This window comes from Gopherus flavomarginatus, chromosome 15 (genome assembly GCF_025201925.1).
Source record: "Gopherus flavomarginatus isolate rGopFla2 chromosome 15, rGopFla2.mat.asm, whole genome shotgun sequence".
Lineage (NCBI taxonomy): Eukaryota > Metazoa > Chordata > Testudines > Testudinidae > Gopherus > Gopherus flavomarginatus.
In genome coordinates, this window is record NC_066631.1 from 33,777,512 (window position 1) to 33,804,665 (window position 27,154).

At 46.1% G+C, this 27,154-nt stretch overlaps 1 protein-coding gene across 6 annotated transcripts in view; it reads left to right on the forward strand.

Moving 5' to 3' along the window:
- Positions 1 to 27,154, forward strand: part of ZNRF3 (zinc and ring finger 3) — a 205,526-nt gene that overhangs the window by 122,707 nt on the left and 55,665 nt on the right. The window contains exon 1 of one of the 6 annotated variants that reach the window (XM_050924035.1): positions 7,995 to 8,231. The exons of the other annotated variants lie outside the window; for them this stretch is intronic. The gene's annotated coding sequence lies outside the window, so the exon portion shown is untranslated. Of the gene's footprint in view, positions 1 to 7,994; positions 8,232 to 27,154 lie in introns of those variants that run through there. 6 annotated transcript variants of the gene reach the window in all.

A 27,154-nucleotide genomic window follows, 5' to 3' on the forward strand; every position in this document is an offset into this window, starting at 1 on the left:
GTTAGCTAACTCATCAGAAGTAATTAGTGTATCTTTCTGTTAGTCTGAAGTATCCTTAGTGATGGAGTGGTGCACTTGGCATGTCAGGAGAACAACTTGCCTCAAGAGGACCGAACACTACAGAAAAGTTAATTGCACTCATAGTGCTTTACCAGCCAGCAATCAAGCAAGCATGCCTCCAAGGCCCTCACAGCAAGATGGTTCAGCACATACATAGCGGAAGCCTGTGCAGTGACCCAGCTTCAGCTAGGCTGTGCCTACTATGGGGAGAGTTAGAGGCAAACTCAACCTTTAATCTTAAATTTTAAACTTTATAAAGGAAAAAAACCCAGACATTTGGCAGGTACAATAAAATAAAGTAACATCAAATACTTGAGTAGGAAAATAAACTAAATTACAATTACAATGAAAGAAGTGTTTCAACAATGCTGCGTCACCTCAGGAGGGAATCAGGTCCTCCTCTCCCTGGTTCCAAAGTCCAGCTTCACTCCTGTTGTCCTGCTTTTGTCTATCTGGCTTGTGATGCTTCTTTGCTTCAACACTTCAGTGACTGCACCTCTTTCCAACAGGTCCACTGGCAAACAGCTCCTCACCTGGAGGGCCACACCCATTCCTCAGGTGCCAAAACTGTATTCCCTCTGTCCATGTTTCAGTGATCACTCTCACCAGTCATAAGCTCTGTGCCCCTTACCACCAGACTCCTTGCAAACAGCCCTTCACAGACCAGGTTCCTCTAATACAGCTTTCTCTGGCCAAACCCCTTTTCACCCAAACAGAGTCTTTTTGCTGCCGTCTTCTCTAATAAGAACGGCCATACCGGGTCAGACCAAAGGTCCATCTAGCTCAGTATCTATCTACCGACAGTGGCCAATGCCTGGTGCCCCAGAGGGAGTGAACCTAACAGGCAATGATAAAGTGATCTTTCTACTGCCATTCATCTTCATCCTCTGACAAACAGAGGCTAGGGACACCATTCCTTACCCATCCTGGCTAGTAGCCATTTATGGACTTCACCACCATGAATTTATCCAGTTCTCTTTTAAACGCTGTTGTAAGTCCTAGCCTTCACAATCTCCTCAAGCAAGGAGTTCCACAAGTTGACTGTGTAGTGCATGAAGAACTTCCTTTTATTTGTTTTAAACCTGCTGCCTATTAATTTCATTTGGTGACCCCTAGTTCCTGTATTATGGAATAGTCTTCCAACTGGCCCTTTGGGCAGATTCTGAGCCCCCTCCCCAGCTGGAGCTGCCTTCATTGGCCGTCTCTCCCCCCAGGATAACATTCTGTGTCACTGCACCACAAGTGCAGCAGCTGCTAGGGCCAGGGCCACAGTTTCTAAATCTTCAAGGCCAGATGAGCCACTTCACCTAAGAGCATTACCACTCTGTCTACTTGGTGGACTAAGAGAATTAGATACTTCATATGAAGAAATGTGCAAGGAGGTCACTTGATTATCCACGTATTCCACACACTACAAAGTATTCGTTCTGTCACATCGGGATGTAGCGTGTGTGGTGGTAGAGTCTTCTACACTGTGGTACCTCAGAAATCCAGTAGCCTGCTTTTATTGACGTGATGTTCTGAGAACCAGTAGTTCCCATTGACTTTTGATAGTGTTTTATGTTCTGCCCTTCTGAAAAGCAGGCTACTGTATATTGTGTATTAGTATCATCCTCTCCGCAGAAGGCTTTGACAGCTGTGAACCATCCCACTGTTTTAAAAAACAATAAAGAAATCATCAATGGAACTTTTTGATTGTTGCCTAAACTTCCTTTTTTTGGACCTTTCATGCCCCAGAACATGTCCCTACTCAGAGAATTTACTGAGTCCAGAGCTAAGATGCATTCCTTCAGGCCTATTGTCAGAGTTGAAGGCTCTTTTAAAGATGGGTATTTGATATTACCTGTTTCTAGTTACTGATATCTCCAGAAAAAGATTTGAATTCTTCTGGATCAGGGTTCTTACAGATAAAGCACAAAATGGAGTTCTACGTGGTGACCAGTGTAGATTCCCCTGCAGCTGTGAACTAATGGATCCCTAGTGTACATTAATGTAGTGCTGTTTACTATGTAATTGTGTACTAGGGATCTTTTAACTTGCACTAGAAGGGTCTATACAGGCCAGTTAGCATGCAATACATTGGTGTGCTTTAGATATCACAGTCCTCTAGTGCTGCCCTATGGAGACAGCCCAAATAGGAATTGACCACAAAACTGAAAATTTGTACTAGCTTAGGTACAAGTGATCATTGGCTATACATAGCCAGTTTCAAAAAGTTGAAAGCAAACTGAACCTCAGTCAATTTGGAGAAATAATTTAAACAGAAATATTGAAATAATTGGGAGCTATTCCAGAATATATTTGTAGATGCTCAAAAAGTCACAACTGAGGGAAAGCCACATTTTGAAGTGAAGGCAGGTTAAAACAATTATGTATAACAAGTGGAAGAAAGGGGATGTTGACAATATAAATCAGAAGTTCAGAATCTTAGAAAATATATGTTGGAAGCAAAAGACATAAGGAAAGATCTATTGGCAGCACAGCTTAAGTATATTGGGAACGAAAGGAATCCTAACAATGGTATTACTAGATGGGAATAGTAGAATATCCAATAATGCAGAAAAAAGTAGAAGCATTCAAAAATATTTCTGTTCTGTATTTGGAGGAAAAAAGATGCAGTTACAGCATATGATGATGAGGAAACACTTCCAGTAGTAACCTTGGAGGGAGGATGTTACCCTGCAGCTACTAAAGTTAAACACTTTTAAATCATCAGGGCCAGATGACTTCCATCCAAGAATTTCAAAAGAGCTGGGCAAGGAGCTCTCTCAGCTGTTAATGTTGACTTTTCAATAACTCTTAGAACACTGGGGAGGTTGCTGAAGGCTGGAAGAAAGCTAATGGTGTGCCAGTATTTTAAAGGGTAAACAGGACAACCTGGATATAATTACAGGCCTGTCAGCCTGACCTCGATCCCGGGCAAAATAATGAAGTGGCTGATATTTATCTTTATTAATCTAGTGTGGTAATATAATTAATGCCAATCAGTATGAGTGTATGGATAATAGATCCTGTCAGTTTAACTTTCACTTTCTTTGAGGTTACAGGTTTGGTCAACAAAAGTTGATGTAAAATACTACAGCTAATGTAAGGCATTTGACTTGATACCACACAAGATTTTGATTTTAAAAACTAGAATGATACAAAATTAACACAGCAAATTGTTAAATGGATTAAAAACTGGCCAACTGACAAGTCTCAAAATGTAATTGTAAACAGGGACTCATCATTCAGCTGGTGTTTTTCCAGTTGGGTCCTACAGGAACCCAATGCTTTGTAACACCTTTATTAATGCCCTGAAAGAAAACATAAAATCATCACTGATAAAGTTGGCAGATGACTCTGAAGAGTGGAGGAGTAGTAAATAATGACTAGGACAGGTCAATGATGCAGAGTGATCTAGATTGTTTGGGAAACTGGTGCAAGCAAACAGTATGTGTTTGAGTATGGCTGAAAGTAAATGTATGCATCTAGAAACAAGAATGTAGGTGATACAGGATGGTGAATTGTAAGCAGTGACCCTGAAAAACATTTGAGGGTCATGGTGAATAGTCAGCTGAACGTGAGCTCAGTGTGTTGATGTGGCCAAAAGGGCTAGTACAGTCTTTAGATGCATAAACGGGAATCTTGAGTAAGGATAGGGAGGTTGTATTCCCTCTGTATTTGGCACTGGTGTGACCACTGCTGGAATACTGTGTCTAATTCTGGTGTCCATGGTGACATTATGCCCCCATATTCTTCATAGAGATATTATGATATGACAGGGGTCGGCAACCTTTGAGAAGTGGTGTGCCAAGTTGTCTTTATTTTAAGGTTTCACATGCCAGTAAAAGATTTCGCGTGCCAGACTGGCAGCACAGGCGGCAGACAGAACCCCAGACCGGCAGCGGGCTGAGCCTGCTGCCGGTCTGGGGTTCCGTCCGCTGGCCCCTGCCAGCCAAGGTCCCAGCAGCCGGCCCCACTGAGACTGCTGCCAGTTGAGTTCCATCCATCCAGTTTCTTTAGTATATTTACCTTAGATTCTATGTGTTTGTTTGCGAGGTAATCTGCTTTGATCTGTTTGCTATCCCTTATCACTTAAAATGTATCTTTTGTAGTTAATAAACTTACTTTCATTTTTGTCTAAAACCAGTGTGAGCATGAAAATAATAACTTGGGCCAGAAAGCTGTGTATATTCCTCTCCACATTGAAGGAGGGGGCAGATTTCATGAGCTTACGCTTTACAGTTCTCTGCAACACAAGACGGTATAATTTTGGGTTTACCCTCCAGAGGGGTGTGTGTGCAGTTGAGTAACTAGGCAGTTCTTCAGCTGAGCCTTCCCATCAGAGCTGATCTGAGCGTGTGTGTGTGTATAGCTGCAGCTGGGTGTGTCCCTACCTGTATATGTGGTGTTAAAACGCAGTCTGAAGCTTGCGGAAGGGCTTTACAGGCTGCATAACACTACAGTGTAAAGGGAACTCAGGTTGGTGGGTCAAGTGGGCTTAGTGGTGCCACAGTTCCAGGTAGGGCCCTAAAGGGTGTGTGTATGTGTCCCCCATCACAATCACAATTCAAGAAGAATGGTGAAAAATGGGAGAGAGTTCTGAGAAGGTCCAGAAGAACTATAAAGGATTAGAAAATCTGCCTTTCATAGTGAGACTCTGAGCTCAATCTATTTGGTTTAACAAAGGGAGGTTAGGGGATGACTTGATTTACAGCCTAAAAGTACCTACACAGGGAACAGATATTTAATAATGGGCTCTTCAGTTTAGCAGAGACAGGCTAACATGATCCAATGGCTGGAAGTTGAAACTAAACAAATTCAGACTGGAATTGGGTGTAAATTTTCAACCAAGTGAGTAAACATTGGAACAACTTGTCAAGTATCATGGTGGATTCTCCATCACTGACTATATATTTTTTTTAAATCGAGTTTGGACATTTTTCTAAAAGATCTAGTTCAGACAGGAATTAATTCAGAAAGTCCTATGGCCTGTGTCATACAGGCAGTCAAACGCGATGATCGGCATTCCCATCTATCTGTATAATCTATTAATCTAGTTTCTTTGTAGCACAATTAAATATTTTGTCTAGCAATGTTTAATGTGTTAGCTCTAGAACAGGTGTCGTTAGAAAGGTGGCACGCGAGCCGAATTTTGATGGTAAGCGCTGCGGGCTGAGCCGCTAAGCCGCTGCCACTCTGGGGTTTCCACCGCCGGCTCCTGCCAACCAGGGTCCCACCGCCGGTCCCACTCAGTGCCCGTTGCCAGCCTGGGTGAAGGGCTGAGACCCCGACTGGCAAGAGACAACGACCAAAACTCCAGAGCAACGGCAGGCTGGGCTGCTCAGTTGCTGCTCTGGGGTTCCGGCTGCTGGCCCCTCTCCAGCAGGGGTCCCCACCGCAGCCCCACTCACCTTGCTTCCGGTTGGAGTTCCAGCGCAGGCCCCCTGCCAGACAGAGTCCAGGCCTTTGGCCCTGCTCAGCCCTACCAGCCTCCAGCTCCACTCACGTCAGCTGCTGATCTGGGGTTTCAGCTGCTGACCTCCTGCAGCCGGGATCTGGATCTCCAGCCTTACTTAGTCTGCTTTCTGGCCTGGAGTCCCAGCAGGCCACCCTGGGCTCTGCTCCTGGCCTTGGATCAGTGCTCTGCAGCCTCTTCTCTGTGGCCCACTGTCCCCAGCCTGGGACAGTGAGGGTTGCACTCAGGGCAAGAGGGGCTGCAGCTCAGCACCCACATCTTAAAAATTGCTTTTATCAGAGCACACTGCATTTGATCTTGTGCATGCCTTCTATCGCCACTTTTTTTTTCCCCACTGAGAACTGAAGGGAACATTTGACAGAATGGCAGCTCCTAAGAAAGCATAGCTAGATGTGCAGTCATTTCAGCTTGCTTGGACAGATGCATTTGGATTTATTGAAAAGAAGGACAGTGCTATTTGTGCTTTCTGTTATATAAGTGTTGTTTGTTGCACATCAAGTGTTCAACATTTTGAAATGAAGCACAAGGAAACCTTTCTTGACAAAGCAGACAAGACTGAATGACAATAGCGGCCTATGAGAAGCAAAGCAATATTTTTAAAAGCTTAGGTGTAAGTAAAAATCATGCTACAGCAGGAAGTTACAAGATTGCACAATGCATTGCAAAAAATGGAAAGCCGTTTACAGGTGGGGAATATATAAAGTTTCTCAGCAGTTCGGAGATTTTGTTCAATGATTTGCCAAATAAAGCTACAATCGTATCTGGAATAAAACAACTGCCCATCTCTGCCAGAACAGTTGAGATGCATAAGTGAAATGGCAGAAAACATTAAGCAAAAGCAGACAACTGCATCGAAAGACACAGCAGTGTTTAGTGTTGCAGTTGATAAGAGCATGGATATAAATGACGTTCCACGTTTGGCAGTTGTTGCAAGATATTGTGCTTCCGATGAAATCAAAGAGGAACTTTGTTGTCTAAAACTCTTGCATGGCACAACAAAGGGGGAAGATAGAGCGGAAAGTTTTGTAAACCATTTTGAAGGTGGAGGAGTTGACATCAGAAAAATATTTTGTGATAACAGATGGTGCTCCTGCCATGGTTTGGAAAACAAGGGATTTGTAAAGTTACTTGATCAGATTGGCCATCAGACAGTGAAATTTCATTTTATCATCCCATCAAGAAAACCTGTGTGCTAAAATTTATAATTCAGAGCTTAAAGTGATGAATATAGTGGTGTGAGTTGTGAATTTTCTTGTTGCTCGATCTGCTTTGACTCAGACAATTTCAAGCACTGCTAGAAGAGATGGACAGTGCTTATAAGGACATCCCACTTCACAGCAACATTTGGTGGCTAAGTTGTGGAAAGGTTTTGGTGTGCTTTGTAAACTGTTTTGATGTAGTCAAGGCCTTTTTGTCGGAAGAACAACAAAACTACCCTGAATTGGATGATGACAAATGGCTGTGTAAGCTCATGTTTCTAACTGATATCACCGGTCACTTAAATGCTCCGCACCCTGGAGACAGAGGTTGAGTTCGAACAGTTCTGGATCTTTATACAACCTACAAGGCATTTGTTGTAAAACTAGCAGTATTTTTGCAGGGATATTCGAACTTCTTCTTTCTGCTACTTCCAACTCATAAAAGAGCTATCGACACGTTGCACTGTCAATGTCGTCTATGAGATTGGAAAGTACGTGCAAGAACTGGAATCAGAATTTTCTGACAGATTTAAGATTTTCAGCGATTTGGCCCAGTGCTTTCTTTTCTAATTAAACCTTAAAAGTTCAATGAAAGCGACTTGGATTTGTCTGTATTTAAGTGGATGGGTGTTGAAAATTTTGAAATGCAACTTGTTCAGTTAAAAAGCTCAGAATTGTAGACATTAAAGTTTGTGGCTCTGCGAAGCATGCTTGAAGCCACCGAGAGAGCTCATGGGGCCTCTATTCTGACCTGCTGGATGTCCCTGCCAGTGAAATTTAACTGTTTGAAGAAAATTGCATTTGCAATGCTTTCAGCATTTGGATCCACATACCTGTATGAAAAGGTATTTTCACATATGAAATCTGTCCTCTGTCCCCCTGAGAGCTAGTTAACAACTGATCACTCAGAAGCCTGTATGCAGCTTAAAGTATCCAAATACGTGCCAGACATTGGAAAACTCAGCAAGGAAAAGCAAGGGCAAGGATCACACTAAACTGATAAGATCTGCATTTTAATTTAATTTTAAATCTTCTGAAACATATTTTGAAAACCTTGTTTACTTCACATATAACAGTAGTTTGGTTATATTAGACTTATAGAGAGACCTTCTAAAAAACATTCAAATGTATTACCGGCGCGTGAAGCCTTAAATTAGAGTGTACAAATGAAGTCTTGGCACACCATTGCTGAAAGGTTGCTGACCCCTGCTCTAAAAGCTCATGGTCTGTGGAGAGCTCAGAGTATGTTGGTCTGCTTCTAATCACCTGGGAATTGTGGGACATGAAGGATCCAAGAAGGAAAATTTCCAGTTTAAGATCAAACTTCCCTTCTTGAGTAATAAGTAAAGGTGGAACAGAGTCAAGTCTGCACATATGCTGTATGATTTGGGCTGTTTCCTGAAATTAAATGGCTTTTGTAAAAACAGCAAATCCCCTCTGAATACCTTTTGAGAGTGAGATCTGCCTGCAGCCAGGGAGTTGGAGTACCTTTAAACATTCATCTCAAGCAGGTAAGATTTGATGTTCATCAGCAGTCAGTCTTAAAGTGGTGGTAAACTTTGCTGGATCACTGTCCCATGGTGGGATAATGTTCCATTGTCAGTGGGGGCTTTTAAATGTTTGTACAAGCAAGTGATGTGTTGATTAAATGCCAGAGCAATTTTTGTACCTTTTGGGAGCTATTCTCTCATGCTGTTGTAAGGACACTGCTGATAACAAAAAACAAATAAGCAGAAGACAACCAGATAAATTATCAAGGGTCTAGAAGAGACTCTAGAGCCTTGTGGGCAGTGGGTTTCTTTATCACTGCTGGAGGTAGATCTGAAACATTCCAGAATAGAGGCATGATGTGGTTTCTCTGGAATGTATGTTCATTATGTGTTGCTCCACAAACAGCTCAAAAACTAAAACAGATGGATGGCCAATGTCAATAATTTTTACCATTTCAGTGATCAAATATATTTCACTTGTCAAATATAACCCATTTTCAGAGAAGTTGAAGAGGGAAATAAGCTCTGTGTTTCATTTCTCCTAAGCTCTTGTTGGGGTGAAATAGCTTTAAAAAAGCAATATCGTGAGTTGATATCAGAAGACGAAGGAGTGACAAGATTATGGCGATCAACTGATGGCTCAGGGAGTGGTGTTATAAGGAGGGCTTTGGGATGTACGGTCACTGGGAAGCATTTACGGATAGACAACTGTTTGCTCAGGATGGACTTCATCTCAGCAAGGAGGGAAATAGAATTATAGGATGGAGGCTCGCCGACCTCATCAAGAGGGCTTTAAACTAGGAAGTTGGGGGAGATGGTTGGGAGATGTTCGGGAGATCTCCACGCCAGAATATAACCTGGAGAGGGAAGTAAACAAAGTGAGCAGGGATACCCTTGCGGCCCCAAGATTTGATCCAAGGAGGAATAGTGGAGTAGAAACCAGAGTAACGGGTGATGCTGGTGGTAGAAAGTTTGTGCACGACGGGGGAAAGAATGTCACTGACGCCAAACGCCGAAAATTAAAAGGTTTGTACACTAATGCGAGGAGCCTAGGTAACAAGATGGAGGAACTGGAGTTACTCGTGCAGGAAGTGAAGCCGGATATTATAGGGATTACCGAAACCTGGTGGAATAGTACTCATGACTGGAGCACGGGTATTGAAGGCTATGTGCTGTTCAGAAAAGACAGGAAGAAAGGCAAAGGTGGTGGAGTAGCCTTGTACATCAATGATGAAATTAAATGTAGCGAAATAAGATGCGATGGAATGGATAAAACAGAGTCTGTCTGGGCGAAAATCACGCTGGGTAAAAAAGCAACTAGAGCTTCCCCTGAGATAGTGCTTGGGGTGTGCTACAGACCGCCGGGATCGGATTGGGATATGGATAGAGACCTCTTTAATGTCTTTAATGAAGTAAACACAAAGGGGAAATGTGTGATTATGGGGGACTTCAACTTCCCGGATATAGACTGGAGGACGAGTACTTGCACGAATAATAGGGGTCAGATTTTTCTGGATGTGATAGCGGATGGATTTCTTCATCAAGTAGTTGAAGCACCTACAAGAGGGGATGCCATTTTAGACTTGGTGTTGGTGAGCAGTGAGGACCTCGTACAAGAAATGGTGGTAGGGGACAACCTTGGTTCGAGTGATCATGAGCTGATTCAGTTCAAACTAGATGGAAGGATAAACAAATGTAGATCTACGGTTAGGGTTTTTGACTTCTCAAGGGCTAATTTTAAAGAGTTAAGGAAATTAGTTAGGGAAGTGGATTGGACGGAGGAATTAGTGGATTTAAATGTGGAGGAGGCCTGGAATTACTTTAAGTCACAGCTGCGGAGACTGTCGGAAGCCTGCATCCCGAGAAAGGGGAAAAGAACCATGGGCAGGAGTTGTAGGCCAAACTGGATGAGCAAGCAACTCAGAGAGGGGATTAGACAAAAGCAGAAAGCTTACAGGGAGTGGAAGGAAGGCAGGATCAGTAAAGAAAGCTACCTTGCTGAGGTCAGAACATGTAGGGATAAAGTGAGGAAGGCTAAAAGCCACATTGAACTGGAACTTGCAAAGGGAATCAAAACCAATAGTAAAAGGTTCTACAGCCACATAAATAAGAAGAAAACAAAGAAAGAAGTGGGGCCGCTATACACTGAGGATGGAATGGAGGTTAAGGATAACCTAGCCATGGCCCAACATCTAAACAAGTACTTTGCCTCAGTTTTTAGTAAGACTAGCGAGGAACCTTGCGATGATAGAGGGATGATAAACGGGAATGTGGATATGGAAGTGGATATTACGGCAACTGAGGTAGAGGCCGTACTTGAACAGCTCGATGGGACGAAGTCGGAGGGCCCGGACAATCTCCACCCGAGGATATTAAAGGAACTGGCGCGTGAAATTGCGAGCCCGTTAGCGAGAATTTTTAAGCAATCGATAAACTCGGGGGTTGTGCCATATGACTGGAGGATTGCTAATGTAGTTCCTATTTTTAAGAAAGGGAATAAGAGCGATCCGGGTAATTATAGGCCTGTTAGCTTGACGTCTGTAGTATGTAAGGTCTTGGAAAAAATTTTAAGGGAGAAAGTAGTTAAGGACACAGAGGTCAATGGTAATTGTGACGAATTGCAACACGGATTTACTAAAGGTAGATCGTGCCAAACCAATCTGATTTCCTTCTTTGAGAAGGTGACGGATTACTTAGATAAAGGAAATGCGGTAGATATAATTTACTTAGATTTCAGTAAGGCGTTCGACACGGTTCCGCACACGGAGCTGTTAGTTAAATTGGAAAAGCTGGGAGTGAATATGAAAGTTGTAAGGTGGATAAGGAACTGGTTAAAGGGGAGACTCCAGAGGGTCGTATTGAAAGGTGAACTGTCGGACTGGAAGGAGGTCACCAGTGGAGTCCCTCAAGGATCGGTTTTGGGACCGATCTTATTTAACCTTTTTATTACTGACCTTGGCACAAAGAGCGGGAATGTGCTAATAAAGTTTGCGGATGACACGAAGCTGGGGGGTATTGCTAACACGGAGAAGGACAGGGATACTATTCAGGAAGATCTGAACCACCTTGTAAACTGGAGTAACAGAAATAGGATGAAATACAATAGTGAAAAGTGCAAGGTCATGCATTTAGGAATTAATAATAAGAATTTTGGATATACGTTGGGGGCGCATCAGTTGGAAGCGACGGAGGAAGAGAAGGACCTTGGGGTACTGGTTGATAGCAGGATGACTATGAGTCGCCAATGTGATACGGCTGTTAAAAAAGCAAATGCGATTTTGGGATGCATCAGGCGGGGTATTTCCTGCAAGGATAAGGATGTGTTAGTACCGTTGTATACGGCGTTGGTGAGACCCCATCTGGAATACTGTGTGCAGTTCTGGTGTCCCATGTTCAAGAAGGATGAATTCAAACTGGAACAGGTTCAGAGACGGGCTACGAGGATGATCCGAGGAATGGAAAAACTGCCTTATGAAAAGAGACTCAGAGCTTGGCTTGTTTAGCCTGGCCAAAAGAAGGCTGAGGGGGGATATGCTCGCCCTATATAAATATATCAAGGGGGTTAACGTTAGGGAGGGAGAGGAATTATTTAAGTTTAGTACTAATGTAGCCACGAGGACGAATGGGTATAAACTGGATATTAGGAAGTTTAGACTTGAAATTAGACGAAGGTTTCTGACCATTAGGGGAGTGAAGTTCTGGAATAGCCTTCCGAGGGAAGTAGTAGGGGCAAAAGACTTTCCTGGCTTTAAGACAAAGCTTGATGAGTATATGGAGGGGATGTTATGATAGGATCGTTAATTTGGGCAATTGATCTTGAATTACCACCAGACAGGTCTGCTCAATGGTCTGCGGGGAGATGTTGCATGCGATGGGTACTGAGTTGCTGCGGAGAATTCCTTCTTGGGTGCTAGCTGGTGACTCTTGCCCACATGCTCAGGGTTTAGCTGATCGCCATATTTGGGGTCGGGAAGGAATTTTCCTCCAGGGCGGATTGGCAGGTGCCCTGGAGGTTTTTCGCCTTCCCCTGCAGCGTGGGGCACGGGTCGCTTGCTGGTGGTGTCTCTGCAGCTTGAGGTCTTCAAACCATTTTTGAGGATTTCAATAACTCGGTCCTGGGATAAGGGGTTGTTATAAAATTGGATGGGTGGGGTTCTGTGGCCTGCCTTGTGCAGGAGGTCAGACTAGATGATCAGATTGGTCCCTTCTGACCTATGAGTCTAAGAGAGATTCAGATTATTATTCTTGTAAAACAAATGGCTGTTTAACATTTTGCACATCAGTAGCATCTTCCACCAGAGGCTCTCAGTGCAACCTTAATCTGTCTGCTTTATAGCCCTCTTGGCAGGTATGTCAGTACTATCCCCATTCTACTGGTAAGTAAACTGACACAGAGAAGGAAAATAATTTGCCCAAATTAATTCTGTGCTATAGCCAAGAGCTGACTCCAGATCTCTGCCAATGATTTTGAAGGCTTCTATCACCTTAGCAACTTCTATGTCCTCGCCTTGCACCCTTTTCTTCTTTGCACTAAGGTGGGAATGATTTTTACTTATTTTTTTAAATCCAAACCATGTTGCTGGAGGGATGTTTAATTGGTTGTAGGGTAAGGAGCAATTACACTGGCAGGAAATGACCTTCAGACTTGTGGAAATGAGCAAAGCAGCTTGATTATGAAACGTTGCAAACAGAATCTGTGAAGTTGGCAAATTAAACACCAAAGCATGCCCTAGAGTGTTGGGGTCTTGGCATATCAGGCCATAAGTGAGTTGCTTTGGCAGAGCTGTCTGGTGGCCCCGTGACTGATTTAGCAGTGGGTGCTGCAAACTAGAGGTAGTTTATAATGAGTGAAGGGCTAAGGTTGCTGTAGAGAAGGGATGGGCAAACTTTTTGGCCCAAGGGCCACATATGGGTATGGAAACTGTATGGTGGGCCATGAATGCTCATGAAATTTGGGGGTTGGGATGTAGCCAGATATGAGGAGTTGAGAGTGTGGGAGGGGGCTCTGGGCTGGGGCAGAGTGTTGGGGGGGCGAAGGCTCCAGCTGGGTGTATGGGCTCTGGGGTAGGGCTGGAGATGAGAGATTGGGGGTGCAGGAAGGTGTTCTGGGCTGGGACCAAGAGGTTTGGGGCACTGGAGGGGGTCAGGGTGTAGGCTCCAGGCGGTGCTTACCTCAAGCAGCTCCCAGAAGCAATGGCACGTCCCCCCTCCTGCTCCTATGCGGTGGTGCAGCCAGACAGCTTATCACGCTGCCCTGTCCACGGCGCTGCCCCTGCAGCTCCCATTGGTTGTGGTTCCACTTGGCCGTGGGAGCTGCGGGGGCGGCACTTGGGGTAGGGGCAGAGTGCAAAGCCCCCTGGCTGACCCTGTGCTTAGGAGCCGGAGTGGGGACGTGCCACTGCTTCTATGAGCCGTGCAGAACCACGGCATGCATGAAGTGGGGCAAGCCCCTGCTGGAGTGCTGCAAGCCCCGGATCCACTCTCTGGTGGGAACTCGAGGGCCAGATTAAAACATTGAAAGGGCCAGATGTGGCCCCCAGGCTGTAGTTTGCCCGCCCCTGCTGTAGAGGTTTCACTGTACAAGTGTGTCACCTTTCCGCAAATCCCTTTTACAAAAAATCCGATATCCTGTGCTCTATTATATATACTGCTCCTTCATGTAGCAATTATTATAATCTCAGTTACGCGTAGATATCTGTTAGTGTTTTTAGAAGAACAAATGCAAAGACAAATCTGCTACCACATTTAGAAGTGGTGATGATGATGATATGGTGAGAGAGAGAAACATCTGCCCTAAATACCCGTATACGCCAGAGGAAATGTGACAGAGCTGGCAGCCAGAGGACCATGAGTTCAGATCTCACTTCTGCCGACTGTTTCTTTCCACACTATCACTACCCTTATTATTGACTAAGACATTGAGCCCCAACCATAGATGGCGTCAAGGATGAGCTACAAGCCCCCATTAGTGTTTGTTGGTGGTTGGTTGTTTGGGAAGGTTACACAACATCATTGTATGCACAGTGAGAAATAGAGCCCAGGTCTCTAACAAGGCAACTTAACTTATCCAGTCAGCCACATTGCTTTTCAGAGTCGTCATTCCAGTTTTGACTAGCTGTCTCTAGCCACTGAACCACACTCCCTTCTAAGGGACGGAATCTAGTATTTCTCATCTCATCTGACCTATTGGGAAAATGTGTGCCAAATCCTCCTCCTGGTGGCTAGTCCACAAAAAGGCTATCAGTTACTCCTGTAGTTTAAGTGGGTAGAGGTCTGAGCTGGAGAACCTGAAGATCCTGGTTAAAATCCTGCTGCTGATGTATATGGGAGATGCTATGGCTGTATATCTTTCTTACACTGAGAGAACTTCTTTTTTAAAACAGGTTTTGTATTTTAATTTACACATTATCATGGTTAGTTCTCATTCTGTCACTTGGACAACATAGAGGCCCCCAAATGAATTATGCGCCTCCCTAATGTTCTGTCATTCATGACTGTTGCCTGTGAGGGACAGGAATGTGACGGTGTCCAGCCACTATATTTTAGACTGGGAGGTCTTTTCCTGCTTATATACTCTAAGGTGAATTTCATCAGGCCCTGCCAACATCAATACATCTAGCTTTATCTAAATATTCTTTAACCAGTTCTTTCCCTGTTCTTTTCCTTCCACCTTGTTGTTAATGTGTGGTTAAGCATCTGGTCACAGTTGTGTGTGTGTGTGTGTGTTTTTGTTTTTTAGCATGAAGACTAAAGCAAAATAGGCATTAAACACTTACGACTTATTGGTGTAATTTGTTATTAGCTCTGCTTCCCTGTTAAGCAGTCCAATTTTTTGCCACAGCCTCATCTAGGGCAGGGGGATGGGGGGGGAGGAGAGAGCTCCATGAGAGAAGGCAGCTGCAGAAGTCTCATCAGATGGAGGGATCCAGGTCTTTGTGAGCACCAGGAGCTTTCAGGAACAAGATATGAACAGGTTACAGAAGGCTGTGGCCCTTTTTAGAGAGAAGTGAGTATTCCAGAGGCAGCAAGATAAAGGGAGTGTGTCGTAGGGTAAATACACCCCGTCATGGGGTGTCAGGTCAGGGTCAAGGTAGCCACTCTCCTGTGCAGGGCAGCATGGCTTAATGGCCAGAGTCAATAGGGCTGCCCTTCTATGCAGGGCAGTGTGACCTAGTGATCCAGAATGTTTAATAACTGGGACAGCTCTGCCATTTAATTTGAGACATTGGTCCCCTGGTCAGTTAGTATCTTCCTGGGTATTCCTACCCAGGTGAAGATTTTTAGAAGCTCGGCAGCTATTATGGGGGCCGTGGCCATCTGCAATGACATGGCCTGGGGTACCGGGGCACATAATCTACCACTATGAGAATATACTGGCACCCAACCCACTCTTCTCCAGAGGCCCTATCAGGTCCATACCAATCCACTCAAAGTGGACCCCAACTACAGGCAGTGGTATCAGCGGGGTGCTTAGGGCAGGTGGTGCAGAAGTCCCAAACTTCGCCTGAGATACCTGGCCAGAAATCCTCCCTGCCACCTCTTGCAGGATCTTCTCACTCACCAAGTGTCCTGCCCAGGGCATGGAGTGCATTAGGCATAGTAAGTTGTGCAGGAACCTCTGCAGGACCAGCAATTGCTGGAATTCTTCCTGAGTTTGAGGTTCCTTAGCCAGCTGGCAGAGGCAATCATCATGCACCTCGAATTGGGGTGCTTGAGGTGGTTGTTTGCCACCACCATCTTCCTGCTTGGGGCCCGCCATGTGTTCCCAGGCTCAGCTCAGACTTGTGTCCCTCTGCTTCCTTAGGAAGTCTCCGTCAATGTCCAGCCAGTCCTAGTCAGCCTCCACTGGCACCTCTGCCTGTGGGGGTGTGTATCGGTGTCTCTGGCTGGACGGAGGGACCTTTTCCTGAGCCATCCGGGCCTTTGTTGCCCAGTAGTTCCCTGCCATTCACCCACAGGGATACCAGGAGCATAGCTGGGCCCCTTTTTCTTGCCTGGAGGCTGGCCACCTACATTTGGTCATAGCTGCAATGGCCAGGGCCCCCTGGCCGGTGGTTCCGATCTCAAGACAGCAGGTCGCTCCAAGCAGATCTCCCCTCCCCCCCTAGTGTTCACGCCTCCTTGCTGGTGTTCATACTGTTGCTAATGGCCTGGGTTGGTCCCGAGGACTCCCTATCTCAGGACTGCGTGTCCCCCCTCCCCAATCCACCAGCTGACTCCAGCTCCTTAGGCTCTCCAGATTATGGACTCACGTTTCAGACCCTTTGGCATTCAGGTATTCCTCCATTAAGGAAATGGCCTCTGCAAGGGTAGCTAGGCAATGTCCCTGGACCCACTCCTTCCCCCCTACTAGGGAAGATCTGGGTGAATTGCTCCAGTGTGACAGTTTCCTCCACTTGGGCCCCAATCAGCTTATTGCTCTGGGGCAGGTGAGGTGGTTGGTCGCAGCCGCATCACCATCTTCTTTACCAGGCATTCCTGCAGCTGGACAGCCATCTCCCATACCAGCTGCTGCTGCATGGCCATCTGTTGTAGCAGCTGCGCCTGATGCTGCTCCTGCACTGCCTGTTGCTGACTTTCCAGTAGCCATTTCAAAACCTTTTCTGTCTCCATCTTTAACAAACCAGAATGGGGGGTGGGAAGGTTTTGTCTCTGGCCCTCTCTGGTGTGGAACTTTCAGGAGGTTCTGGTTGTTGCCTGTGCTCTCTGCCAGTTGTCACAGGGTGAGTACATCCTGTCATGGGGTGTTGGCGTTGGGGTCAAGGTGGCTGCCCTTAAGCACAGGGCTGAATGGTCTAGTGGTCAGAGTCTGTAGGGCTGGCCAGGGAACCCTCATTGTTTAGGGTCCCACAGCTTCCTGGCTGGGGCAAGTCAGCAACAAGCTTGGACCTTGTGGCCAAATGGGAGCGTGCCACCACCCAGTGATGAGGCTGGCAGCCAGGGGTGGGAACCCGCACCCACCTTACTCTACCATGTCCCAGCCAAGGGCTCTATCAGTGGTGAGTGGTCCTGTCACTGGGTCAGGTCAGTAGGATCATACCAAAACACACTGAGTCCGCTCCCGGTACCCCCTTGGATCAATGTCTGGTTCCACTGGACTACTTCTTACCCTGTCTTCTGGCTCCATAGTGTGCAGGTCCTCAATCTCCTTGGGGTGCTAGGCAGGCAAGATTTCCAGTGACTCCTTTCCCCCATGGGCCTCAGAGCTGGGTACTCACTGGGGTCTTGGTGTGGCGGGGCTCTGATAGCTTCTGGGCAGATGCCTGCAACACGTCTGCTCTCCTTCCCAGTCAGCCCAGACTGAGTTGGGCTACCCTCTTTTTTTATGGTCGGCCTGCAGTTAGAGCATGCCCAGCAAGGGCAAGAGGGCATGGCCTCTTGGCCTTCAGGGTATGGTTAACCCTGCAGGGACAGAGCGGGGTAAGTACACTCCATCACAGAAGGAGATGGGCATGAGGTTAGGAACCTTGGCACAAGAGGGGTGATGGGCAGATATGAGAGGTGTAGAGGATGCAGATGGAGGGAAGGCCAGGGTTGGGCCAGTTGTCAACTAGATGCTAGGAGAAGGAAGGGGGAGATGCAGATATGGAATCTGGATTTGTGCTTGTGTTGGTGGGAAGGCGATTGGAATGGAGAAGGGAAGAGCACTAGGTAGAGCTGGTGGAAACTGTTGATAAGGAACTGTAGCCAAGGGGGGATGGAGGGAGGAGGAGAGTACACACTACAATGCAGAAGAGGGGTTTGAGGAGACCTATGAGTGAGTGGCAGATAGGACAAGATTTAGACAGCATAAACGGGAACTCATAAAATCAATGGAAATTAGTTGAGCAGTCAAGTGAGAGGGGAGTAACTGTGGTGGAAGATAGTTATGAGATGCTCAAATGACAGTTGAGTGAAAGCAGGAGCTGAAAGATGTGACAAAAGGGTGTTGGATGCATCTGAGGACTCAGAAGCAGGAGGCAAAGAGGATGGTGGAGAAGTGAGGGAAAGTTAGAGATTCCCAATCAAGTAGTACATTGAAATTAAAAAAAAAGATCATTACAGTTAAAACGTACAGTAAGATACTAGGGTGATTATCATAATAAACCCTATAAATAAAAATACCCTCACTTTGTTTCTATAGATATAACTACTCTAGCAGCAGCTAACTTTTTTTTTTTTTTTTTAGATGCCTTAGTATCTGTGATTCACACTGTGGTGTATAGATCTATGTAAGATTAAAAACTCTGTGCAGCAGGGAGGCAACCAGGAATTAAGAATCATAGAATATCAGGGTAGGAAGGGATCTCAGGAGGTCATCTAGTCCAACCCCTGCTCAAAGCAGGAGCAATCCCCAACTAAATCATCCCAGCCAGGACTTCGTCAAACCTGACCTTAAAAACCTCTAAGGAAGGAGATTCCACAACCTGCCTAGGTAACCCATTCCAGTGCATCACCACCCTCCTAGTGAAAAAGTTTTTCTTAATATCCAATCTCAACTTCTCCCACTGCAGTTTGAGACCATTACTCCTTGTTCTGTCATCTGTTACCACCGAGAACATTTAGATCCATCCTCTTTGGTAGTTGAAAGCAGCTGTCAAATCCCCCCCCCCCCCCCAATTCTTCTCTTCTGCAGACTAAACAATCCCAGTTCCCTCAGCCTCTCCTCATAAGTCATGTGCTCTAGGCTCCTAATAACTTTTGTTGCCCTCTGCTGGACTTTTTTTTTTTTTTTTTTTTTTTCCCCAATTTTTCCACGTCCTTGTAGTGTGAGGCCCAAAAATGGACACAGCACTCCAGATGAGGCCTCACCAATGCCGAATAGAGGTGAATGATCACGTTCCTCGATCTGCTGGCAGTGCCCCTACTTATACAGCCCAAAATGCTGTTAGCCTTCTTGGCAACAAGGGCACACTGTCGACTCATATCCAGCTGCTTGTCCACTGTAATCCCTAGGTCCTTTTCTGCAGAACTTTTGCCTAGCCATTCGGTCTCTAGTCTGTAGCAGTGAATGGGATTCTTCCGTCCTAAGTGCAGGACTCTGCACTTGTCCTTGTTGAACCTCATCAGATTTCTTTTGGCCCAATCCTCTAAGTCTAGGTACTGCTGTATATTATCCCTATCCTCCAGCATATCTACCACTCCTTGTAGTTTAGTGTCATCTGCAAACTTGCTGAGGGTGCAGTCCACGCCATCCTCCAGATCATTAATGAAGACATTGAACAAAACCGGCCCCAGGACCAACCCTTGAGGCACTCTGCTTGATACCGGCTGCCAGCTAGACCTGTTGAGCTCTATCTAGCCAGCTTTCTGTCCACCTTATAGTCCATTCATCCAGCCCATACTTCTTTAACTTGCCAGCAAGAATACTGTGGGAGACCGTATCAAAAGCTTTTTGCTAAAGTCAAGGAATAACACTACTTTCCCCTCATGCACAGAGCCAGTTGCATTAGCCTTGCTGCATAGGAGGTAAAATTTGGGGAAACACTCCCTTTCATCCCTCCAGTGTCTGCAGCTTTGGCTGATGGAACGTCAATAGTCTTCCATGCAGGTTCCTCTGGATTCCTGCTACATGAAAGCACTGACTGCTGCATTCATCTTCTAGTAAACTGTTTTCTTCTGCGTAACCTCCCCCTCCCATCCCCCAGCCCTCCCAAAAAAAATGTGTAGGGACTTTGTCACTCCCAGACATATTCTAATTCTGGGCTTCAGAAGTTCTCATGTCTTCTACTGAAAATCTCTCCTAGCTGTATAAACATGTTTACTAGGAGTTCATACTACATGCCCTATTCAGAATAATTTCAACATGCTGTTGCTACACACTTATAGGAACATTTGGGATGTTATGGTTCTTGATCTCAGTTCGGAGTCAGAATCTGCCCCTTCCAATACCCATGATATTTGTATAGTATGGTAACCGTTTCATCTTGGAGCTGTAGGCCTTGGCTACTCTTGCAGGTGTGCAGCACTGGGAGTTACAGCTGTCTTCGTACAGCTGTGTAGGGAAAACGCTGCAGTGTGGCCACATTTGCAGCGCTGTTGGGAGTGGTGCATTATGGGCAGTTATCCCACAGAGCACCTCGTCCCATTTTGGCGCTGTGGGTTGTGGGAAGGGGGTGGAGTGTGCAGGTCATTCTGCTTCCTGTCCCAACACCCCGTGATGCATTGCTTCACATCCCAGTAATCCCTGTTTTTTCCATCCACGTTTGGTGCCATCTTGACTCTCTCAACGGTTTCTATGCAGCGCAATTTCTGTGGGAAATGGAGCCCAAACTGCTGAGGAGTATGCTGATGAGTCTTGCCAGCACATCACATTTGGCAGTTGAGCTATTCCTTATGATCCAAAGTGATGAGGAGTCTGATGATGACAGCGAGTCACCTGACACGTATGACACGAAATTGCTGCTGGCATTCATGGAAATGCTCAGCACTGTGGTATGCCACTTTTGAGCTTGGGGAAACGAGCACTGAGTGGTGGGATCACATCGTCATGGAAGTCTGGGATGACGAGCAGTGGCTGCAGAACTTTCGGATGAGAAAAGCCACTTTCATGGGACTATGTGCTGAGCTCACCCCCACCCTGTGGCGCAAGGACACAAGATTGAAAGCTGCCGTGCTGGTGGAGAAGTGGGTGGCTATTGCAGTCTGGAAGCTGGCAACTCCAGACAGCTACCGATCGGTCGGGAACCAGTTTAGAGTGGGAAAGTCGACCGTTGGGATCGTTTTGATGCAAGTTTGCAGGGCCATTAATTGCATCCTGCTAAGAAGAACCGTGGCTCTGGGGAACATGAAGGACATTCTCGATGGCTTTGCACAAATGGGTTTCCCTAATGCAGAGGGGCAATTAGATGGGACGCATATTCCTATTCTGGCACCACCCCACCTAGCATCCAAGTACATTAATTGGAAGGGCTATTTCTCTATGATTCTCTAGGCGCTTGTGGATCACCATGGGCGTTTCATTGACATGAACACAGGCTGGCCTGGAAGGAGGGTGCATGACGCACGCATCTTTTGGAACACTGGCCTGTTCAGGAAGTTGCAGGCAGGGACTTTTTTCCCAGACTGGAAGATCACAGTAGGGGACGTTGAAATGCCCATTGTGAGCCTTGGAGACCCTGCTTACCCGTTAATGCCTTGGCTCTTGAAACCGTATACAAGGAAGCTTGACAGGAGCAAGAAATGGTTCAACTACAGGCTGAGCCGGTGCCGAATGACTGTGGAGTGTGCTTTTGGCCGTTTAAAGGGGCGCTGGAGATCTCTGTATGGGAAGCTAGACGTGGGGGAAAGCAACATCCCTGCGGTTATATCCGCGTGCTGTACCCTCCATAATATTTGTGAGGGGAAGGGTGAAACATTCAGTCAGGCATGGACCTCCGAGATTCAACGCCTGGAGGCTGAATTTGCACAGCCAGAGAGCAGGGCTACTAGAGAGGATCAGCACAGGGCTTCGAGGATTAGGAATGCATTGAGGGAGGAATTTGACAGTAATGTTTGGTACCTTGCACAGGAGTGAAGTGCAGGGATTACAATGTTAGCAGGAATCTGTTTTTCCTAAGCTGATTTGCAGTGCCTGTTTCTTTCCTGGGCTACAGTATCTTTTTACTTTCTGCAATAATAAAGACTGTTTTCAAAGCCAAGAATTCATTTATTGAAAAGAAAATAACTTTCTTGACACACACAACATTTTTGGAACCTAAAATGGCAGGGGGGTGCAGTGGTGAACTGTACAGTCACAGGTTTGAATATGTGCTGTCTGGAGTGCTGTGCAATGACTGCTGCACTTCAGGATGCCTATACTGCATGGTGATGGGGGTTGAGTGCAGAGAGTAAGGGTCGTAGTTCTCAGGGCTGGTTGGTGAACGTACAGGTATTGGAGGCAGCTGGTGATGGTGGTAAGAACCTGGATGCTGGGGAAGGGGGTTTTGAGCTGACACGGGGGCACAAGTGAAAGAGCTTTGGTGCGAGGGCGGCACAGTAGTGCTCTACCTGAATGTCTCTGAGCGCCTGGATAGAGTCCGCTTGCCACGCCAGGATGCTTATCAGCTGCTTTGTGCTTTTCTTCCTGGCCGCTGTTTCTCTCTGGGGGGTCCTGCTTTCCTTTTCGCTCCAGTCCTGCAGTTTATTTCTCTCTGGCAGAGTGATCCATAACTGCTTGCAGCAGGTCGTCTTTGCTTTTTCGCAGCTTCTTCCGGAGATTTTGGAGTCTTTCAGCTGTTGATAATACGGGCATCCGAGAAGTCAAGGTTGCTTGTAGAAAGGCAAAAAAGGCAACAGTTAACAGAGGCAGCATTGTTTATATCTCAGACAGTTATTCCCACACAGTGAAGGAGTTTACAGTCTTCACTTTAGTATAATTTTCCCATTCCAAAGAGAGCGCACACAACCCACAGGAGCTCCGAAATGGTGAGTGAGGGGGACTGATTGATTGCTTTCCCCAACACACACAAACCCCAGTACAGCCCAGAAGCAAACAGCTGCAGGGGGCACCTACACTGAACAGTCTCCCAACATTTTCCACAGGAGTTGATCCTGCAAGATATCTCGCTGCTGCGGGTCACCTGGGAAGAGCGGGAGGGTCTTCTACAGCAATGCGGATTCCGCCCTGGCCCCTATGCAGCTTGCCTGTGTGCAGCAATGGTCCCACCACCCCTCACGGCACAGTGGCGCGGCCGCGTTAGCCTGACTGGGACAAGGACCACAGTGGCTCTCCCTGTAAACTTGCACAAGCGCATTGCCCACGCTCTGGCTGAAACTTTTGAAGAGATTACCGAGGCCGATTTATCGCGACGTGATAGACCACATCAATGGGCTATTTCACATCTAGGCATGCGTGCATGCAGCCCTAACCCACCCTCCTCTCCTGAAACATTTCCATCCTGAAAATACAAGCCGTTTACTGGGAACCCGCTCCTCTGCTTGTCCTTTACCAAGTACCGGCTGCTGTGACTGGCTACCTTCCTCCTGGCTTGAGAAGAGCTCTTGGCTGCATGCTTCCTGGGACTCCGGGGTGTCTCCCCCCCCATCCCAGTACCCTCACTCTCGATTTCCTCCCCCCCTCAGCTCTGACGTGTCCATCGTGGTCCTTGGATTGGCGGTGGGGTCACCCCCAAGTATCGCGTTCAGCTCTTTGTAAAAACGGCAGGTCGTGGGGGCAGCACCAGAGCCGCAGTTTCCCTCACAGGCTTTGCAATAGGCACTCCGCAGCTCCTTCACTTTAACCCTGCAGTGCAGCGCGTCCTGGTCATGGCCCCTTTCCATCCTATCCCTTGATATCTGTCCATAAGTATTGTAAAGTATTGTAATTCCTACGGCTGGAGCGCAGCTGGGACTGCACAGCTTCCTCCCCCCAAACACTTGATGAGGTCCAGCAACTCGCCATTGCTCCAAGCTGGGGCTCGTTTGGCTCTTGGAGGCATGGTCACCTGGAAAGATTCACTGATTGCACTCCACACCTGGCTGAGCAAACAGGAAGGGGATTTTTAAAATTCCCAGGGCATTTAAAGGGCGGGTCACCTGAGTCCAGGGCAGTAGAGTTCAAACTGATGAGCAGAGTGGCTGAACAGGCATTCTGGGATACTTCCGAATATCTCTGGAGGCCAATAACAGCGCTTTTGGTGGCCACACTGGCAGAGCAGTGCTGCATCACCAGCACTGCCGTCGTTTTTCCCCAGGCAGAGGTAGAGTACAGCCAGCGCTGTATCCAGGGAGATACAGCCCTGGATGTGCCTTGCAAGTGTGGACGGTGTATTAGTTGCAGTGCTGTAAACCCACCACCAGCGCTGCAACTCTCCAGTGTAGCCAAGCCCGTAGTTAACTTGTCAGTATGCTTCCCATTTATGTATAAGAACTGAGAATCTTTCACCACAGGTTGTACCTTGCTGATACCAAATTCTTTCATGTTGAAAAATGTCCTGAGACTCCTTTCTAGATTCAAGCAACAAAGAGTCCTGTGGCATCTTATAGACTAACAGATGTATTGGAGCATGAGCTTTCGTGGATGAATACTCACTTTGTCAGATGTATGTAATGGAAATTTCCAGAGGCAGGTATAAATATGCAGGCCAGAATCAGTCTGGAGATAACGAGGTTAGTTTAGTCAGGGAGGATGAGGCCCTTTTCTAGCAGTGGGGGTGTGAACACCAAGGGAGGAGAAACTGCCTTTGTAGTTGGCTAGCCATTCACAGTCTTTGTTTTAATCCTGAGCTGATGGTGTCAAATTTTGCAAGTGAACTGAAGCTCAGCAGTTTCTTTTTGAAGTCTGGTCCTGAACCATCAGCTCAGGATTAAACAAAGACTGTGATAAGGGATTTACCTCTTTCTTCTCCTCTTCCCATTATAAATGTTTTTTTGTTAGGGAGACACTCCTTGGATATTTTACTCTTCAGAAGATGAGAAGCTTCACTATCCCACTAAAAGTCTGTTCTATGCTGAAAAATTTAGTGCTTGAGCTCCTGAGTGGCTGCTCTGTCACACCTATAACACATCTCCTGCCCTAGGGCTCGCAGCTCCCAGCAGTGCATAGATGTTCCAACTACTGTTTGGGGTAGACTTGCTTTGAACTGGCTAACTGACAGGTCTCAAAATGTAACTTGTTAACTGGGGATCATCACTGAATGGGTGCATTTCTAGTGGTTCCTTCAAGGATCAGATCATGGCCCTCCACTATTCTTTCAAGTCATTGGTAGTGTTAAATAGCTATAGTGTTTGTTTTGCTGTACAGGAAGAGGGTGTAACTATAGCACTATATTCACTTCCAAAAAACTTTTGTTAATGCAGAATTAAGGTAGTCAGTGGTATTTTGTGCCCTTCCAGAACATTGAAGTTCAGCAAAACACAGACTTCTAAAAACTAGGAAATACAGAGTTACGATACACATCCATGCAACCTTAACTCTGTCCTGTTGGAGTTGACTGGAGCCTCTGGGGATTATTTGCATGCACTCCAATTACAATTAATATATTATATGTAGCTGTATGGATAGTGGAGGGATTAGCTGGAGCAGCTTGTCAGAGCTGTGATTTTGTGATATGAGGTGATCGTAGGGGCTGTGCCTCTCTCTAGAAGTGTGAGTCCCTGTCCCTGACTCCCATGTGTGTGATCAAAGGAGAGAGATGCGTAGAGTCATTGGGCTGAAAGAGGCCTTGAAGTCCTTAAGTCCAGCCCCGTGCACTCAGGCAGGACCAGATAAACCTAGACCATCCCTGACATGTGTTTGTCCAACTTGTTCTTAGAACCTTAGTGATGAGGATTCCACAACCTCCCTTTATAAGCGTGTTCCAGAGCTTAACTTTCTTTAGTTTAGATATTAGGAAAAACTTTCTGAATCTTCTTTGCTGCAGATGAAGCCTATTACTACTTGTCCTAGTCTGGTGGATGTGGAGAATAATAGATCACCATCTTCTTTCTAACAGCCTTTGACATATGTGAGGTACTTAGCCAAGACTTTCAGGGATGTGGTAGAATGGGCCCACACCCAGCCTGGCAGCCTCCGTGCTGCTAAGGAGGATGAAAGTCTTGGGGAAGAATAATATCAAGCTGGACTAGAGGATAACAATCCTATAGTTGGAATCCGCCCTCCAGATGTCATGATATCCTCTCACACTGACGTGGGAACCCATTGTTAGGAAGAGCCAGGTAATAGTGATGGGGATTTGATTATTGGACTGTAGATAGTTGGGTTTGTGATGACTGGGAGAACCGTGTGGTAAAATTACCTGCAGGGTGTGAAAGTTGCAGATCTCACAAGACATCAAGACAGGCTTGTGTGCTGGGGAGGAGTTCAGGTACCTGCTATGCAACCTTAACTCTGCCCTCTCTGGGTGACCCCCTAATACACATATTTGCACCTGCCTTTGCTTTACAGGAGCTATCTCTTTCAGATGACCTGGGACCATCAGCTTGTGTATTATCTGACCTGTGTTAACTGCCGGGATTTTATTTTTATGAACCTGGTTTACACTGTCTAGCTGGGTCTCTTTTCAAATTAGGTAATTAATTGTTTGGGGCAGAGACAGTATCTTGGTACCATACCTAGTACAAGGGGCCCCAATCCTAGCTGAGGGGTTTGGGCACTATTGCAATGTTAGGGTGTTTTTGTTTTTGTTTTTTTTGGTCTGGGAATATTTTTCTGTATGTTTGTCAATGCAAATGCTCTGGGTTACTGTTGCCATGCCCCATGGCTATATTCATTCATCATTGCTCTTTCTCAAGGAGAGGACTGTGCTGGGCTGCTCCCTGTTTGAGGAAAACTCTAGACTGGAATAACATTTTAAGTTCAAAGTAATTTCTGATTTGTCTGACACTATCAATCTTCCTTTGGAGTGTTTTCCTGCTTTTGGCTTCCTAACTGTTTTGCACCACTGGTTTCCAGTCCATCTGTACTGGCAAATCTGATCTCAATTGTGATTTGACAGAGCTCAGAAGTGTAAGGACTCCAATAAAAATATTTAGCACTAAAACAGCCTTTTCATCTTCAAAGGTGCTTCATAAGTATTAACTCCACCACCAACCACCGCACCACCCCTTAGGAAGAAGAGTGGTATTTTCTTGTTTTGCAGGGGTAGAAAGTGAGCCAGAGTGGTTGGGTGACTGTCCCAGGCTGCAGAGGAGTCCAGATGGGAACTTCTAGCACATCGCACAGTGGGTTCCTGATTCTGATGCAGGTCTCTGGGGGCTACTGTATTGCAAATATTAAATCCTAGTCAGAGCTCAGCACCAGGTTATGATGTTGCTCCCCACAAAACCATACTCTTATGTTCTCTGATATAGTTGTGCAGAGGCTGCTGCGTTGATATGGAGAGAATTTTCCACTAGTTTACTAAAACACTCAGTGATTGGCTGCCTCCTCCTTTCATTCTAGTTGGTGGTATCTGTTCCAGTCTCAAGATCAGGAGCCTAACTCTAGATGCCTTTAAAAGATGCTTAGTCACCTTTACCTTCTATCTTTAAAGGAAGAGACTGGT